Here is a 16,019-nt window from a genome sequence, read left to right as displayed (position 1 = left end):
ATGTCAGAGTATGTGACAGGTGGTGCTTCTGGGTCTTTCATCAGTTCACACACACACACACACACACACACACACACACACACACACACACACACACACACACACGTAGTAAAACTCATATCAAACATGGGGATTTGTGCTTTTGTTTTGGTTTCTTTTTAATAATGAAGTCTCTGTTGATCTGATCTGAGAGAGTGAAGAGTGTGTCATTGTTCTCTACAGGTTGTGGGATTGTGGTGTCACAGATGAAGGTTGTGCTGCTCTGGCTTCAGCTCTGAGATCAAACCCCTCACACCTGAGACAACTGTATCTGTCTGTGAATAATCTAGGAGACTCGGGAGTGAAGCTGCTCTCTGATCTGAAGGATGATCCACATTATAAACTGGAGACACTATGGTAACAATAGGTTTTAACAATTTTCATCATCATATTTTCATATAAAGTTTAAATGGCTGTTTTACTCACTAGAAATAAAAGGAAACTGTACCAGGTTCAGTAACAGCACATGTGTGTGAATATTGTGTCTGAGATCATCAGATAATGAGTCTTAAATTCAGCTTCAGTTTCTGTAGGTCTCTGAACTTTAAACTGTGTTAAATTGAGTTTAATTCTGCTCATAGTGTTGTGACTGATTGTGAAAATAATATTAATGTTATTTCCAGCTTTTACCCTTTAACTGTGTCTGTGTGTGTGATAATCTGAGGTTTGGGTTTGTAGCAACTCATAATGTAATAACTGCACATAATGTAATAAGTATTATATTATTATTGTAATAAAATGTTCATAATGTAACAATTTTCTCAAAATGTAATGAAATCTTGAGCTTTTTTTACATTATGAAAAAAATTATCACATTATAAACTCACCGAAAACATTGTCATATTGTCATAATTGTAACAGCTTTTAAAACATAAAATCACTTTATCTGCTTCAGCCAATCACAACACAGAGTACAAGTTTAGCAAACATTTCTTCACTTTAATACAAGTTACAGCAAAACAAATCCTGAATGTACATCAGAGGACATGTTGAAAAATACAGTATAACTTACAATCATGTACAGTGGTTATAAAGAGTCGACACACCTCTGTTAAAACAGTTTGGGTCTGTGATGTAAAAAAGAAATAACATTTTGTAAAGTGACTTTGAGCATCAGATAGAAGCTATATTATCATGTGTGAGAATGAATTGATATATCGTATCTAGTTAGTGCTAAGTTTTCTTAGGAAAAGATGTGACAGGCGTAATGTTTCATACTGCATATGTGACTGTTTGTGTTTTATTTTAGGATTAACAGTCTGATCTCCTCATGATCATCTGATGGTGAATAAGGATCCACTACAGAGACTCAGTCAACAGAATCAACAGACTGAAGATACAGTGACTTCACTGTTATAAATTAAGACTTCATTTAGATTTCAACGATCCTCTGACAGACCTGAGGAGGTGGCAGTGAAGCACCTTTTATTTCAGAGCAGCAAAGTACAGTTTCTCATTCATTGATTAACAATTTTATTTGTATAAATGCACTGTATAAATTCAAAAAGGTTGGAGTTTTGTTACAGAGAAAATATAGAGCCTGAATATATTTGTGTTTGTGTTTTACCAGCAGAGGGAGACAAAGACAAATGAAAGATTAATTTTTCATGATTATGGAGAGAGAGAGAAAAAAACAGTTCAATCTCACTTTTGGAATACAAACAATAGTTGTATTATAGTTATACTTGTATTACATTTGTATTAATGTATTTAGTATGTCTTTTTTTAAATAATAAATGGTGGTAGCATTCATTAAAGCGTTGAATCATAGGCACAATATGTGGGATTATTGGATTAAAATATGATATCCAAAAACCACTAGAACAGTGTTATATATTTTGTTGACTTGTGTACTTACATTATCTCAGATGTTTCCAAGAATGTTTAAATCCAGAGAAATAAGCAATTTTAACCAGGACACGGACCGTTATGGAGGACCAGGAGTGCCACTTAAAAATAAAACGAAGAATCAATTAATTAATTTAATAATTCAAACATAAAAATGTATATAAATGAATCACTTTTTATATGGGCAAATTAATAGACATATTTAAAGTTGTTTATTTAATTCCTGTTTTTGAATGTAGTTTAATAAAACAATAAATGTAAAAAATGTTTATCATTTTATATGTACAAGAGTTTTACAGTTGAGGGAAGACGTTGCAAACGCAGCGGATAATTGTGGTTGTACAATAAAAGGAAGGATTTGGGTTAAGTTTGATGAGGTCTTTCAACGACTCAGTCCCTCGGAATGCCGCAGCCCTCACGCTATGGTTGTACTTCCAAGCATTCTTGAACAACACCAGTCGTTGGATGTACCAGCAGAAGAGACAGCAAGATGTACTGGTGTGTCGCTAAGGACAGTCCGACGAAAACTTGCACATAATGGTTTAAGGTATGTAAAAGAAAATGTTTTATTATGGATAGGCAGGTCAATCCTAAAATGTTTTTGGAAAGAATCGGCTACCATGCCTTGAGCGGCCTGCACACGTTTAACTATAGCGGTCAATCGCATGACTGATAGTATTATGTACAGCAGTGAATCTCAACCTTTTTTGAGTAATGGACCCCCGTCATATTTGGAAGCATCCTCAAGGACCCCAGAATAAAATTGGCTCATTGGTATCATTAATGTCTTTTTGACGAACAAATGCAATCAAGTGTAATTTACGACTTGTCCTATATTCATGTAGTCAGTTATATTATACATGTATTATCTTACAAATGTCAAAATATACAAAAATCATATTCAGATATTTTATAAGGTCCGCCTGACGTTATGTCAAGGACCACTAGGGGTTCATGGACCCCTGGTTGAGAAACACTGATGTACAGTATGTGGAAATATTAGGCTGAATATTAACTACAGTTAAGTTGGTTATGTGAAAGTAACTCCCTAATGTGATTGCTTTAAAGGGCAGGGAAGTCGGAATTTGTTAAAATATTCTAATATAATTTTATGTCAAACTTGTGTGTAATACCTTACTATAATTAAAACGTGCTTTGTTTTTAGGAAACGTGACTTGTACACCTCCATTACGAATGAGGAGTTGGACAGAATATTGGTGGAAATACACCACAGATACCCTAATGCTGGCTACAAGATGATCTTGGGACACTTAAGATCCAGGCAACTTCGTGTACAAAGTAGGAAATGTAGCAAATATTAACATTTTAATAATCTAATGTCTCATCCAGGGTTTGAAATGAACACATGCCAGCCCTGCTGAAAAAGACAAGAAACCATCACAGAAATTTCAAAGAGTCGGGAGATCCAATATGGGGAGATCCCAGAGCAAGCTTGCAGAAAATGATGCACCAGTGTTTTATCAAATGAGAAAATTGTATGGCCAAAAATGCAGGCTAGATGTAGATAAGTTAATCAAACAATATGATTTTCCGGGAAGAGGGAATGTTGAGTGTCATAAGACTTAAGGTCGTAAGGGAATGAGAAGAAGAGAACTGCGATGTGGGGATGTTGTGTGAAAGCGGTGTGTGTGTGAAATGTAAGCAGACAAGAGATTGTCGGGTGCAGGAAGCAGACAGAAGGGAAAAGAATGTCGATGCAGAAAGAATGGGCATGTAGGGAAGGAGAACTGAATGTAACTTACAAAAAAGTTTTGTTTTGCATCCATTAAATAGAGGCATGACATTAGATGTCTAGAGAACTACAATTTATATAATAATGGTTGAAGGAGAAAGCAGCTATAAGGCTGTCAGTGCAACCTAGTAGTTGAGATATGGGTAAAATAACATTGTGGTTCTGCAAAACAGTAGAAACCATATGGATAATAGAGTTTGCATCTGCAGATTAACTATTTGATAGAGGAATGCGGGATAAGTGGCTATAATGAAGAGAAATATAGCAGCAAAAATTAATGTTATGAAAAAAACATAGTTTCACTTTATGGAAAAATATTTGAACAGTCTCAAATATGTTTTTATGAGATGAGTGCGTCGCTATCACAGTGTAAAATAACTAAAATGATTTAGGACCTTTAATTTCTAAATGTTTGGTTTTTGATGGTCAAAAGTTTCAATGGCAAAATGAGACTGCCAGTTGTAACAGAGACTCAACCTGACTGGAAATTTGTAATTTCTAATTTCCCTGATGTGTTAGTAAAAGACAAATATAAACACAGTTGTTTATTTGAATACATATGTCATTTCTGGCAAAGTCTTAAGCTGGGCCAGAGTAAAGTTTGATGTTAAAAGTTATAAAAAGGCAGTGTACTAGTCCTGAAATCCTCAGAGTCTCTCTCATTCAAAGTCAGCTAAAAGCTGCTATCTGAGCTTGTGTCATAAGTGATAACAAGCTATTTATAGTGAAGCACAGTGTCTCAGTTGAAAGTCATGGACACAGAGATGTTAAAAGAAATGATTGCCATAAAGAGGGCAATTAGTTGTTAAATTTGTCAAAGGAAAACTCAATGAGTGTAAAGAGGTCTTTAAATTAGTAATACAGACCTTGAATGATAGAAGTGGCTATTTTGAGGAATTTCCTCTATGACCAGTAACTTTTTGTCTGATCTTTGTCACCACCATGTGCAGGGCCGATGGCTCGAGTTACAGATGTAGCAGAACACTACACTGAATGGACAATTGTGAAAACTAAATTCACTGAGTATAATCTCAGCACTGATATGTTGCTGCTGAGAATGTCTAATGATTTTAGTGATTAAATACTGCTGTCATTAACCTGTCTCCATGTTTTAACACTATTAGGCAGTCCAATGGCTCTGGTGGCTCTTGAATGCAACTTCCCTAAGCTCCAGAAAACACCTGATTCTGTTGAAGAAAACTGTCAAAGATTTCATAATGGGAAAGAGTGGTTACCAGTGTGCACGAGGTGATTTCTCAATGACGGGTAAGATCCTCTTTGGCCAGACAGGGGACAACCTAAGGCAGGGGGTCACCGCCGCCACTGGGCATCTACCCTGAAGGGAGGTGTTTAATGTGAGATGGGTATGAGAGTGGAGCGGATGTCTGTGAGGCCAGCAGCATCATTAAGGGGGGATGACCTGTGAAAGGTACAGCAGTCTGACCCAAAAATGTTCCTCTATACCACTCACCAGAAACCGCATTACTAGGATGGCTTGTTTTTCATTGTGACAAGCAACTATGTCAGGGGACAAGACCCTGAGGAAAAGGAGATTACTTATAAAGAGCTGATGGGAATGAGCTTTCAAGAGCCAACTGAGACCATGGGGTGATTGTCCATAATTTCTGGGGAGACCATAAAATTTAGTAACATGATGTTGGTTGTCTTATGGGCAAAAACTGGTATAGACGTTTAGGATTCAGCATTACGATGAATCCCTGAATTCATGAGGCTGTGTTGACTTTGAACTAATATGTCTCTATCATAGTTTTACTCCTGCAGGTCATTAGACATGGCATAGGAAAATTCCAAGACATGGTGGGGACTAAAGATGAAGACTGATTTTGCAGATTCAAGAGAAAGTTAAGTGAATTCAACATTTAACCTAAAGATAACTTTAAAAATGCTCCTAGTCTAAGTTACAGTCTTGTGAGGCTGTTGAAAAGATTATTTGTGCAGTGAGAGAGAGACTGCTGGGGTGGAGGCAATGATACTCTGTCTGTCTGTAAAGCTTAAACAAAACAAAGCAATGAGATTAGAACAAAAACAACCCAGCTGACTTTTGTAGAAAAGAATTAACATGAGCAGATAAGTTCTGAGACGGGATAAGAGATCATGTAAAAACTAAGTAAAGAACTACAGGGGAAAAAAATGTGAAGTTTAATTTTTTTTTTTTTTTTAGATTTTAACACCAAAAGCAAACTTTGAAAATGAGCAGTTTATAGTCATGTGTGTCTAGTGTGAGTGAGTGTGAGGGTGACTGAATTGTTTTGTATGTGTTAGTTTAGGGAAACTATTCTGTCCTCAAAGAGAGTATATGTCATTAACCTCTGGAATGAGTGTTTTATCATTACAGATGGGTTAAGTGAAACGACAAATGTTGACAAGCAGATAATTCTGATTGAATCTGATGAAAAAGACGATACAGAACATGGGACGAGCTTTATGTGGATTGGATATCCAGCTCTGTCTGCTAGTGGTAATTATGACTACTTTTGTCATTTATGATGTTGATTTGAATTACTCTCTGGATTAGTATGTTTAAGCATTTATGGAAAATTGGAATTGGAAAATTGAAGATTGCCATCCATGGGTTAAAACCCCTTGTCTAACTTCAACTGAGGGTCTGAATTTAAACACTGCCAGCTATGTGTGGTCACGATGATAAATGTAAAATGTAGACTTGATGGCAGAGAAACAGTGACACACTGGCAATAAAAATTGTCCAGAGAGCCCAGTAACATTCACAGTATGAAGGAGGATGGGAAGGAACATCAGTGTTGTTTGACTATCCTTGATCAGGTCTGTACACCATGACCTGGCCTGCTAGATAAACCACTTGATAACTGTGAGGATGTGTTGTTTGTAGATGGCTTTGCCTTCAGAGACAAAACAATAGGTCTGAATTGCGAAGGATAAGTTGTGACCATGGAGTGTGAAGTGTTAGTTTCAGGGCTGCTGTCCTCTAATTATTTGGCATGAGCAGATGAGCTTGTGACCCTCACTGGAATGGGTAAACTGATGACTGACAAAATTGTGACAATCTACACAGACGCACGTAATTGGTTCAGGGTGGTAGACGATTTTTGAGGTGATGTGGTTTGAATTTCTGTTCGTGCTGACAAAACTAATGCAAAAAGTCTCTGTTTCTGTAGGAAGTGCCGGAGCAGACACAGGAGACTGTGTGTAATCTGTTATCTGAAAATAACCATGATTCTAACTCTTTACAGAACATGTTCAGAGGCAGAGAACCTGGAGGAAATCTGGTTGCAGAATTAAAGATGGAGTTTAGTTTAGTGTTGATGGCAAATGTTGTTTAGAGAAACATTTCTCAAACCACTAAGATAATTTGATGGGAAATGCATCAAAAAGGGGGATGGTAATTAATGAATGTATGGCTGAAAATATGCCTGAAAATTTTAAATTAGGTTGGAAGACCCCATTTTTGGGAATGGAAGAGGCTAAACAATGAGTGGCATCAACTGAATTGTGTGAACATGACATGTTGAACTATTGCAAAGAAATGTCTTCTATCCTGTCTAAGGTTTGTGTACAGGTGAAATCAGCTCAAGGAATTCCAAATCACCACTGAGGTTCGACAATGACACATCGTGGGCTACAAAATAGATCTGTTGTGAAAAGATGTTATACAACTAAGATGGTACATGCTATATGTCTGTAAAATGAAGGATGTTATCATTAGTTCTATGATTGGGCGATGTACCTTAATTTGTTGTTTGTATGAAAATCAGAGATGAAGAGTATAAATGTGATGTAATAACGTAAATTTGCTTGTTTTCATATTTTTTTGAGAAGATATGCATTTTTACCTTAGTGAAGCATTGTAGTAGATGTAGTGATTAGTTATCAATGAATGATAAAAAGGGGGGAATTGTGGGGGACATTTTGAGTTTCTGTATAATTTCCATATGATTTTACTTATATGCTTATGGTTAAATGATTTTGTTATTCTCAGAAGTGTTTAAGTATGCATTCTTTGGGTGACAAGTGGAAAAACACTGAAGTGGTAAACATGTTCCTAATATGGTAAAAGGACAGAGGCTTCAGCCTTGGAGGTCAGAGATATAAAAGTGAGGGGAAGCTTTCGTTCTTTGTCTTACACTCTGCAGCTACTTGTGTTTCTGTATGACTGTCTGACCTTTCTTGCAAGAAATAAAACCTTTAAAGACAATTGGATGTGTTTATCTCTTATGCAGTAGAGTCAGTGTTGATTTTTTGCCACAACACTGGATTCTGAAGTCACACAAATAACATCCCTTCAATACAAATTTGACCTGTACATTATAAACAGCAGGAAAAACACAAGCAAGTGTACATCCCATGACCTGGAACAGAGTGCAAAAATTTTGCACTCAAAAAGTCATCTTATGAAGGTGTAAGAGGTTAGGAAGACACACACACACTAAAGATTGTCTCCTTCGTTTCTTTATTTTAAGAACTTCTACTCAGCTGCTTAGGAAATACTGCAGCCGAACTCACAAGAGACCGAAGCTTGAGGAAGACCTAGTGCTGGAAATGATACGGCCATATTAGACTGTCTCCTCCTCCACAGAGAGTTCGCTCTCCACCTTCTCCTCAACGATGCGCTCCTCATCTGGCACCTGCTCATTGTAGAGCTTGATTGATTGCAAGAGTTTTTTTTTCCCACAATTTTCTTTGATGCAAGTGTCGACCTCCTCCCCTGCAGTTGTGCAGCACCTTCCTGATTTTTGCCACTCCAGATTATCTAACAAATCAGTGTGGCACTTATATTATAATCATATACAGTGTATTATTTAAGTAATAAAGATACAATTTTAAACTATGAAGAATATGCAGCACCTCACACTTGGTTGAATGAGTCTTGGCATGACAGAAAGGAACGATCTCATCTGCAGTAAAGGTCTGAGTTCAACATGGAGACTGACAGCTTCTCAAGGTAGGGCCAATACTTGCAAGCAATATCTGTGCAGTAGAGCTGTCCGTTTGTGGCTGCTTGGAGCTCCTTCTGCAGGAACAGTGGATAGGCAAATATTTCCCCCTGTTCATGTTAAGAGCCTTGAGTAGCTCTCTGTGTCTGCAAACAACCACCTCAAGGCCCTCTTCATCCAGTTTGCCTGCTCTTCTGGCAGTTTCACGTGCAGCAGACCGCTGACTGGCTCCACAGATCCCTCTGCATGACAAAATAATTCTGGCTAAAACTGAAATTTGAAATTTTTCCACAACTAGTCAGGTTACATCACACCAACTGGCATCTTTGTAACGATTGGAGACAATAAAGGTTTACTTTCAAACTACTACTTAAGGTTTAGTCAGGGCACAGGCACATCTTCCGCTTTATCTACTGCAGCTACACAAATGAGTCGAAAGGCAGGGTGACAAACTGCATTCACAGTCACTATCTATTACAGAGATCTGCTATTACATAATGAATGACCGAGCTACTAACTATCCACTTTGGGCTCCACCACACACACCCATATCCGAATCCAATTTCAACACAAGATGGCTTGAAAGAGTGCACCATATTGCTTAAAGTGCTTGTAACAAACTAAGATACTAGTCTGTATTATATAAGCTTACACCAACTGGTCTTGAGGGATACATTAACTATTTAATAAAGAAACAATCCTACATTTCAAATTGTGGATTTAAATCAAAGGTGCAACACTGTATATTTTACTAACACTTTTCATTTTACTCCTGATCTCATCAACAAAATGGTGAACATCAGTGTCCTTGGCAATGAAGGTGCCATCAAAATATGGTTCCTCTGACCTTGATAGAATAATAAAAAAAGATGTACAGTGTCAGACATTATTTGTTCTGTTAATTTCAAATGAAATAAAACAACTACAATTGTAAAACAACTAACCCTTTTGACTGTCGAAATCGGTACTGTTTTCGGTACAAGCATGTTGGGTGTACATGCCGGGCAAGTGAAGTGCTCTACACTGGCCATTTTCTCACACTGGAACTGGCAGAATGTGTATTCCATATAGCTTCTTTGGAATACGTCTCCATGTATTTTCCCAGCCTGTACATTCGAGTAGTAAAGAGTAAAATGAAATAGCTACACTAATATTCTCCCAACTCTACTTATGGCAACCTTGATCCACACTGATCTTACCCTTCCAAAGTGACAAGTCCTCCTGTCCAACATCCGCAAAAAACCTTGTCTCGATAAACTGGGTGCAACAGTTTTCATTTCTTCAAATGTACTGAAGACATCCACTGAAAACAGAGTGTCAGCATTCACAGGTGCTGGCCAATCTTATTAGGTCGCTCATGTCAGGTGTCCAATGTGCCAGACATAATCTGCACAGCAAGTTTGGCAAGTGCAAATCATACCGACCTAAAATCAAACAGTAGAACAATACTTGTTTGTAACACACAAAGGGACAAAATAAATTAAAATATAAAACCATAGTTCATACCATTTATGCAAACTAAAATTATTGCTCGGCCAACTGATTCTGTGATGTTTGCAGGGTCACAAGTGCATTAATGGACAGATCTCACTGAAAAGAGAAGCTCAATAATTAGTGAGAAAACATTAAAATATGTCCGGTTAAGATGGTAATTTAAATAAAAGTCAAATAAATAAATAAACTATAACTTTAACCACTTTACCAAAATAATCTCTACCTTGATTGAACAGTGAATATCTGCCATGTTTTTTTACACAGCTCACCGTTGGCTCAATGGGCTTGTAAATTCCCTCAATGCAGGACTCCCTGTTATGGAGGGAGAGTTTCTCATGTTTATGTCTGTCTCAGTCCATACACAGACACTCTTGTGGCATGCAGCGAATGATGGCAGGAGATGTGCAGTGGCTGCAGTTCCTTTCTGGAGCCACATTGCAGGACAGCAAGCAGTCGATGTGATCAGATCTTGCTTTCCACCACTCATCTTGGGCTGCAGATTGACACAAGCACCATGATGTGGATGTTGAAGGACACTTTGTGCCTTGAACATCTGATGAGGTCAGAATGTCCTGCAATTTCTGCATCTCACAGTCTGAAAGACAGAAATAAGAAAATAATCATTCCTTTCACGCTTATTGTTGCTAACTTGCTTAATTACAGTAAGGTGTCATCTTACCAAATGAATGTTGAGAGCAGTTTGATTGGGTAACTGCTGTGGGAACCTCCTCAACTGACTCAAAAGGAGTCGTGTCCATTTCAACGATACTATATTGGAAAGGAAGATAAAAGCATGATCAGACAAAAAATAAAGACTGAGGATGGGTGTAGGGAGGCTATAGGAAAAACAAAAAGGCCGGCTAAGTGTTATGGACAGTGAGAGACAGTAAGGTGAAAGAAAAATAAAGGATAGAATAACAATACTTACTTGAAGACACCGGGGCTTCTGGAAGAGAGAGAAAGAGAGAGAGAGAGAGAGACAGTAAGAGGATATAGAAGTCACTCTTAAAAGAGCCGTTGGTTCAGTAGGTGGAGGTAAGGGGTAAAGGGTGTAGGTAAGGACAGGAGCTGTTGGACAAAGGACCAAAAAAACAGTTAATTCTCTTGCAGCAAGACTTCCTGGATTTGTCGTTCACCACAGAACAGAAAGTACACTGGACACAGAGAAAGGATCTAATGTTACTGCACATTAGGGGTGGGCGATACTGCAAACTTTGGTATTGATCCCATTCCAAGTAAATACAGGACCAATATCACTGACACCGATACTTTTTCCTTTTAAAAGCATGCACTTGAACTTACATGTACTTTCCTTTAGGAGAAAGCAGTGTGTCCTGATATATGAGGTGAATGCATCATTCATATGCTAAATCTGAATAAAAATAAAGATTCTGAAAGCATTGAAGGAGATCCCATAATATTTAATAGATTTACAGTAGTAACAATAAATGATATTTTATTATGATATGATTAATATAATATTTTTTAAATATGATTGTTTCATTATCAATATGGGTATTATCTCTTGGATGGATACCTAATTTGATATATGTTATTTTCCATCTGAATCTAACCATGTCATGTCAAGAAATGGAAAAGTCAGTCAGCTGTTCATTATCATGTTAATTATTGTGCCTTTTGCCCCAACAGCAGGGGCGCTTTTTACCCCAAATACCATACGCCTAGAGAAGGCAAATCGTGACACTGACACGCTTCCTCTAGTGGACCAGCGTGTGTTTGACACGCTTTGGCGTGATCGGGTTGATCTCAAAAAAGTGATGAATTTATCATGTGAGGCTCCTGTTTCCTCAAATGAAATTAGAGATGCAAAAAATGGAACAATGACTCCTACTATGAAACAAGGGCTGATATCTCTCATTCCAGACAAAAGATGCAACTATAATTGATAATTGGCGTCCTATTACTCTTCTTTTGATTATAAATTAATTGCTTCCATATTCGTCAAGAGATTAAAGCAACATTTACATCATATCATTAATGAAACACAGATGGATTTATGAAAGGTCGTCATATTAGTTGTGGATCTTATTGATTATAGAGATGAAATCAAGTCTGATTCAATTATCTTATTCCTCGATGTTTATAAGGCCTTCGACACTGTAAAGCACCAGGTCCTCATGAACTCTTTAGAGGCTTTTGGATTTCCCTCAAGATTCATAAATATTGTTCAAATGTTGTAAAGAAATAGATAGTTGTATAATTTTAAATTCACGTTCATCACCAAGGTTTCCTATTCTTCGTGGAATACGTCAGGGTTGCCCTTTGAGCCCCTTTTTATTTTTATTGGTTGTAGAAACATTATCCATAGATATTTTGCACAATAATAACTTTGCTGGCCTGAATATCTTTAACAGAGAGATTCGAATCTCACAATTATCAGATGATACTTTATTCTTGAAGGATAAAGAGCAAGTTTCTCCAGTCTAACTACAATTAATGCCTTCTCTAACGCTTCTGGGCTCAAACTTCATTTATCTGAGTGTGAAATTATTTATTTGACACTGTAGAAACTGAAATTGAAAATATAGCGATTAAAAATGAAGTGAAATATTTGGGGATTCATATAACGAAAAATGTAATTAGTAGACAGTTTCTGAATTTTTCTCAACGGTTATTGAAAACAAAATATATTTTTAATAATTGTCTCCAAAGAGATTTATCAATTTTAGGCAGTTTTCTTATCCAAAACAGAAGGATTATCCAGATTTGTGAACCCTTCCCTGTCTTTAGCTGTAGATAATCACACCTCCAAACATATAGAGAAGATTTTTCTTGATTTTATTTGGAGTAATAAATCTCACAAACTGAAGAAATATATTTTAGCAAACAAAAGGAGTGATGGAGGTCTTGAAGTCCTGAATTATTGACTGTGACAGGTGGCCTCTCTTTTTTGATGAAATGTAATTACTCCACTGGTAAATTACCTGTTAAACTGGCCAGATTTCATCAACAAGCTTTGTTAGCCTGGAAACTGGTTTACAACCACAACTTTCCCCCACAAAACCATCTCATGGAACAATTCAGATATTAAAATTAGAAACAGATCATGCATTAATGCGGCCCAGGATCTGTGTTGATATAAACTCACTGCATCTGTCCTGTTTACACACATTCCCTTATGCATTCATAATACTGTGTGCATTATTAAATGATTTGCCTTGCAGAATTAGTTTAACAACTTTCTAATATCTCAAATTCTATGAAGTGCACCATTTGGGTCAGGGCCTGACATTTCTCGATCATCTGGGCCCTCCCCCAAACATCAGGATTTATTCATTATTTAATGTCTTAATAATTTCTGTCCTTTCCTCTTGATGAGTTTTCAACATTTCAGTAAAAGTGGTCCAAAGTGCAATTAAGTTATTATAGCAGGAAAAATAAATTAAAACTGTTAAAAAATGTACAGTGTTTTTACAGTATGGTTTTAATTAATCTGATTCTTTCAGGTTTATGTCACACTGCAATGTTCCACATTTGAAGCTCATTTGAATAGTCCGGTTGTCCATAAGGAATTTCTTACAATGGTAAAAGCTTTACCTAATGGTCTTGTTCATTTAATGAGATGTCACTTATCATTTAAAGAGATTGTAAAGAGTGAACAGATATTTTTGGTTGAAGACAAGAGTATTTGTGACCCAAAATGTACTAACAAAATTATAAGAAATGTGTTTCAGTTTAGAAAAAGAATCAGTCCGAGGGGAAAATATTTCTGGAATTCTTTAATAGATAAGATTAATTGGAAAAAAGCATGGCTCTTACCTTATAAAGTTAACAAACTACATTTGAGTTGTAATTTTTTGTAATTTTAGTATTGAGTCAATTGATCATCTTTTCTTCAAATGCCTCTTTGTCAAAGAATTTTGGTCTTATTTGTCAAATTTTTTGGCTTCGAAATCCAATTTGGTCATTGATTTAACTATGTGTGATATATTCTGTTATTTTTCACATTGTGAACAAAATATAAAATATATAGGAAATTTAGTTATTTTATTGGCAAAATATTACATTCATAAATGTAAATTTTCCTCAACACTGCCCAAATTAAACCACTTTCTCTGTGACCTTAACTATTTAATTATGACACTAAAAAAGATTGACAACAAAAAGTGTCAAATTTATGAATCTGTAAAATAATCTGATGAATGTTATGTAAATTGCTTTATTAACTATGTATTTTTGTTCTTTTTCTTTAATGATTGCCTTCCCCTAATTTATGCCTTTGTCATCCTTCATTATTTATATTTTGATGTCATCCATTGTTATTTTGAAATGTTGAAGTTGTTCTTGTTCTTACCCAGCAAGCAACAGCCGTCATTTCACCGTCTCGGTTAACTATAGGCCCGATATAGTCCGGCTATGAGTAACCCACTTTTAGCCACAATAATCTTTAATTTGGTTACATGTCGTTTTTGCCAAAATAACTTGCGAGATGTATGATATTCCATCATGTAAGCAAAGTCAACAGTGATTACAAGGTGTTTGGTTTCATATCTTTGACATGTTCTGTGTGTAGGCTGTGCGTAGCCACGATTTAGCTCGTAGTCAGACCGGCTATTTGTAGCCCACCTATAGTCAATCCTAATTTATTGTATTTCTTGGACAGGAAGTGCATGAGATGGTTGATATCCCATCATGTTTGCAATGTCAATGATATCTACAAGATGTAAAGTGTCATTTCATGACATGGTCTATCTGTAGTCATGATTTAGCTCTGAATTGGATAGGCTATGTGCAGTCTGCTTTTAGTCCACCCGGCGAAATCGAGGCAGTCTAATTTTTACGGCTTGGCTACAGTCCTGATTCAGACCAGCAATGAGTGTAGTCAAAATAGTGTTAAAGGGATAGTTCACCCAAAAATGAAAATGTGATGTTTATCTGCTTAGTGCGTTTTCACTTGAAAGTTAGTAGAGATCACTGTTGCCAGATCTCGCGATAAACATTTCCGCCATTTTACAACTGTCGGAGAGCAAGCAACAGCAAATGTTAAAGCAAATTCATTCCTGCTTTTGGTCTTTCAAGTATCTGTGTTTTTCATTTTGACATGTGTTCATTATTTATGTACATTATTTGTTATCATGTGTAGGAACCGTGACATTTTAGCGGGTAACAGTGCAGACTCAGAGTAAGCCATGTTGTGTTAGATTAACATGCTACATGCACATGTACTGTAGTGTTTCCTTGTACCCTAAAACTCTCTAATTATCTAAATACAAGGGGGTAAACATGAAACCTGTGCAACCTATTATTATTTGTTATGAAAGCCTCATATATCTTTTAATCTTTTGATAATTATGATATGAAAATATGAGATTTTGATTTGGCAAGGCAAGTTTATTTTGTATAGCACATTTCAACAACAAGGCAATTCAAAGTGCTTTACAGAAAACATGAAATTTATGGAACCGACAATTAATCAGGTTGTTTTATAAACCAAAAAACATTGTTAACCTTTTTTATTTAACTTTTTTGTCAATGTTTTATATTTTTATTATGTTGTATAATGTTCCATATTTTTAAAAATTGTTTAATTGTATTGTAAACGTCTTTTTAGACACAAAATTGCTTGCTGCAATAAAATAAAATAAATAAATAAATAAATAAAATCTCGTTTGAATAGTAGCATGCGCAGTGGTGCTCTCGTGAACGCGCTGGAAATTAATATTTTGTAAATAAAGTCGTAAATTGTTTTTTGCTCAAACAAAGCCCTCGCGTCGCTTCATGAAACTGTGGTTAAACCACTGGAGTCACATGGAGTACTTTAATGAGGTCTTTATACTCTTTACTGTCAATGGAGGGAGAAATCTTACAGACTTTATTAAAATGATCTTCATTTGTGTTCCGAAGATGAACGAAAGTCTTACGGGCGACATGAGGGCGAGTAAAAATGACAGAATTATAATTTTTGTGTGAACTAACCCTTTAATGAAATTTGG

General features: G+C 36.3%; 1 protein-coding gene across 10 annotated transcripts in view; it reads left to right on the top strand.

Annotated features, from left to right (window-relative positions):
- Positions 1-16,019, top strand: part of LOC127499176 (protein NLRC5-like) — a 784,214-nt gene that overhangs the window by 144,009 nt on the left and 624,186 nt on the right. The gene's annotated exons all lie outside the window — the stretch shown is intronic.

This window comes from Ctenopharyngodon idella, chromosome 17, assembly GCF_019924925.1.
Source record: "Ctenopharyngodon idella isolate HZGC_01 chromosome 17, HZGC01, whole genome shotgun sequence".
Lineage (NCBI taxonomy): Eukaryota > Metazoa > Chordata > Actinopteri > Cypriniformes > Xenocyprididae > Ctenopharyngodon > Ctenopharyngodon idella.
The sequence above is the reverse complement of the archived record's forward strand: the minus strand, read 5'-3'. Positions and strand labels throughout refer to the sequence as shown.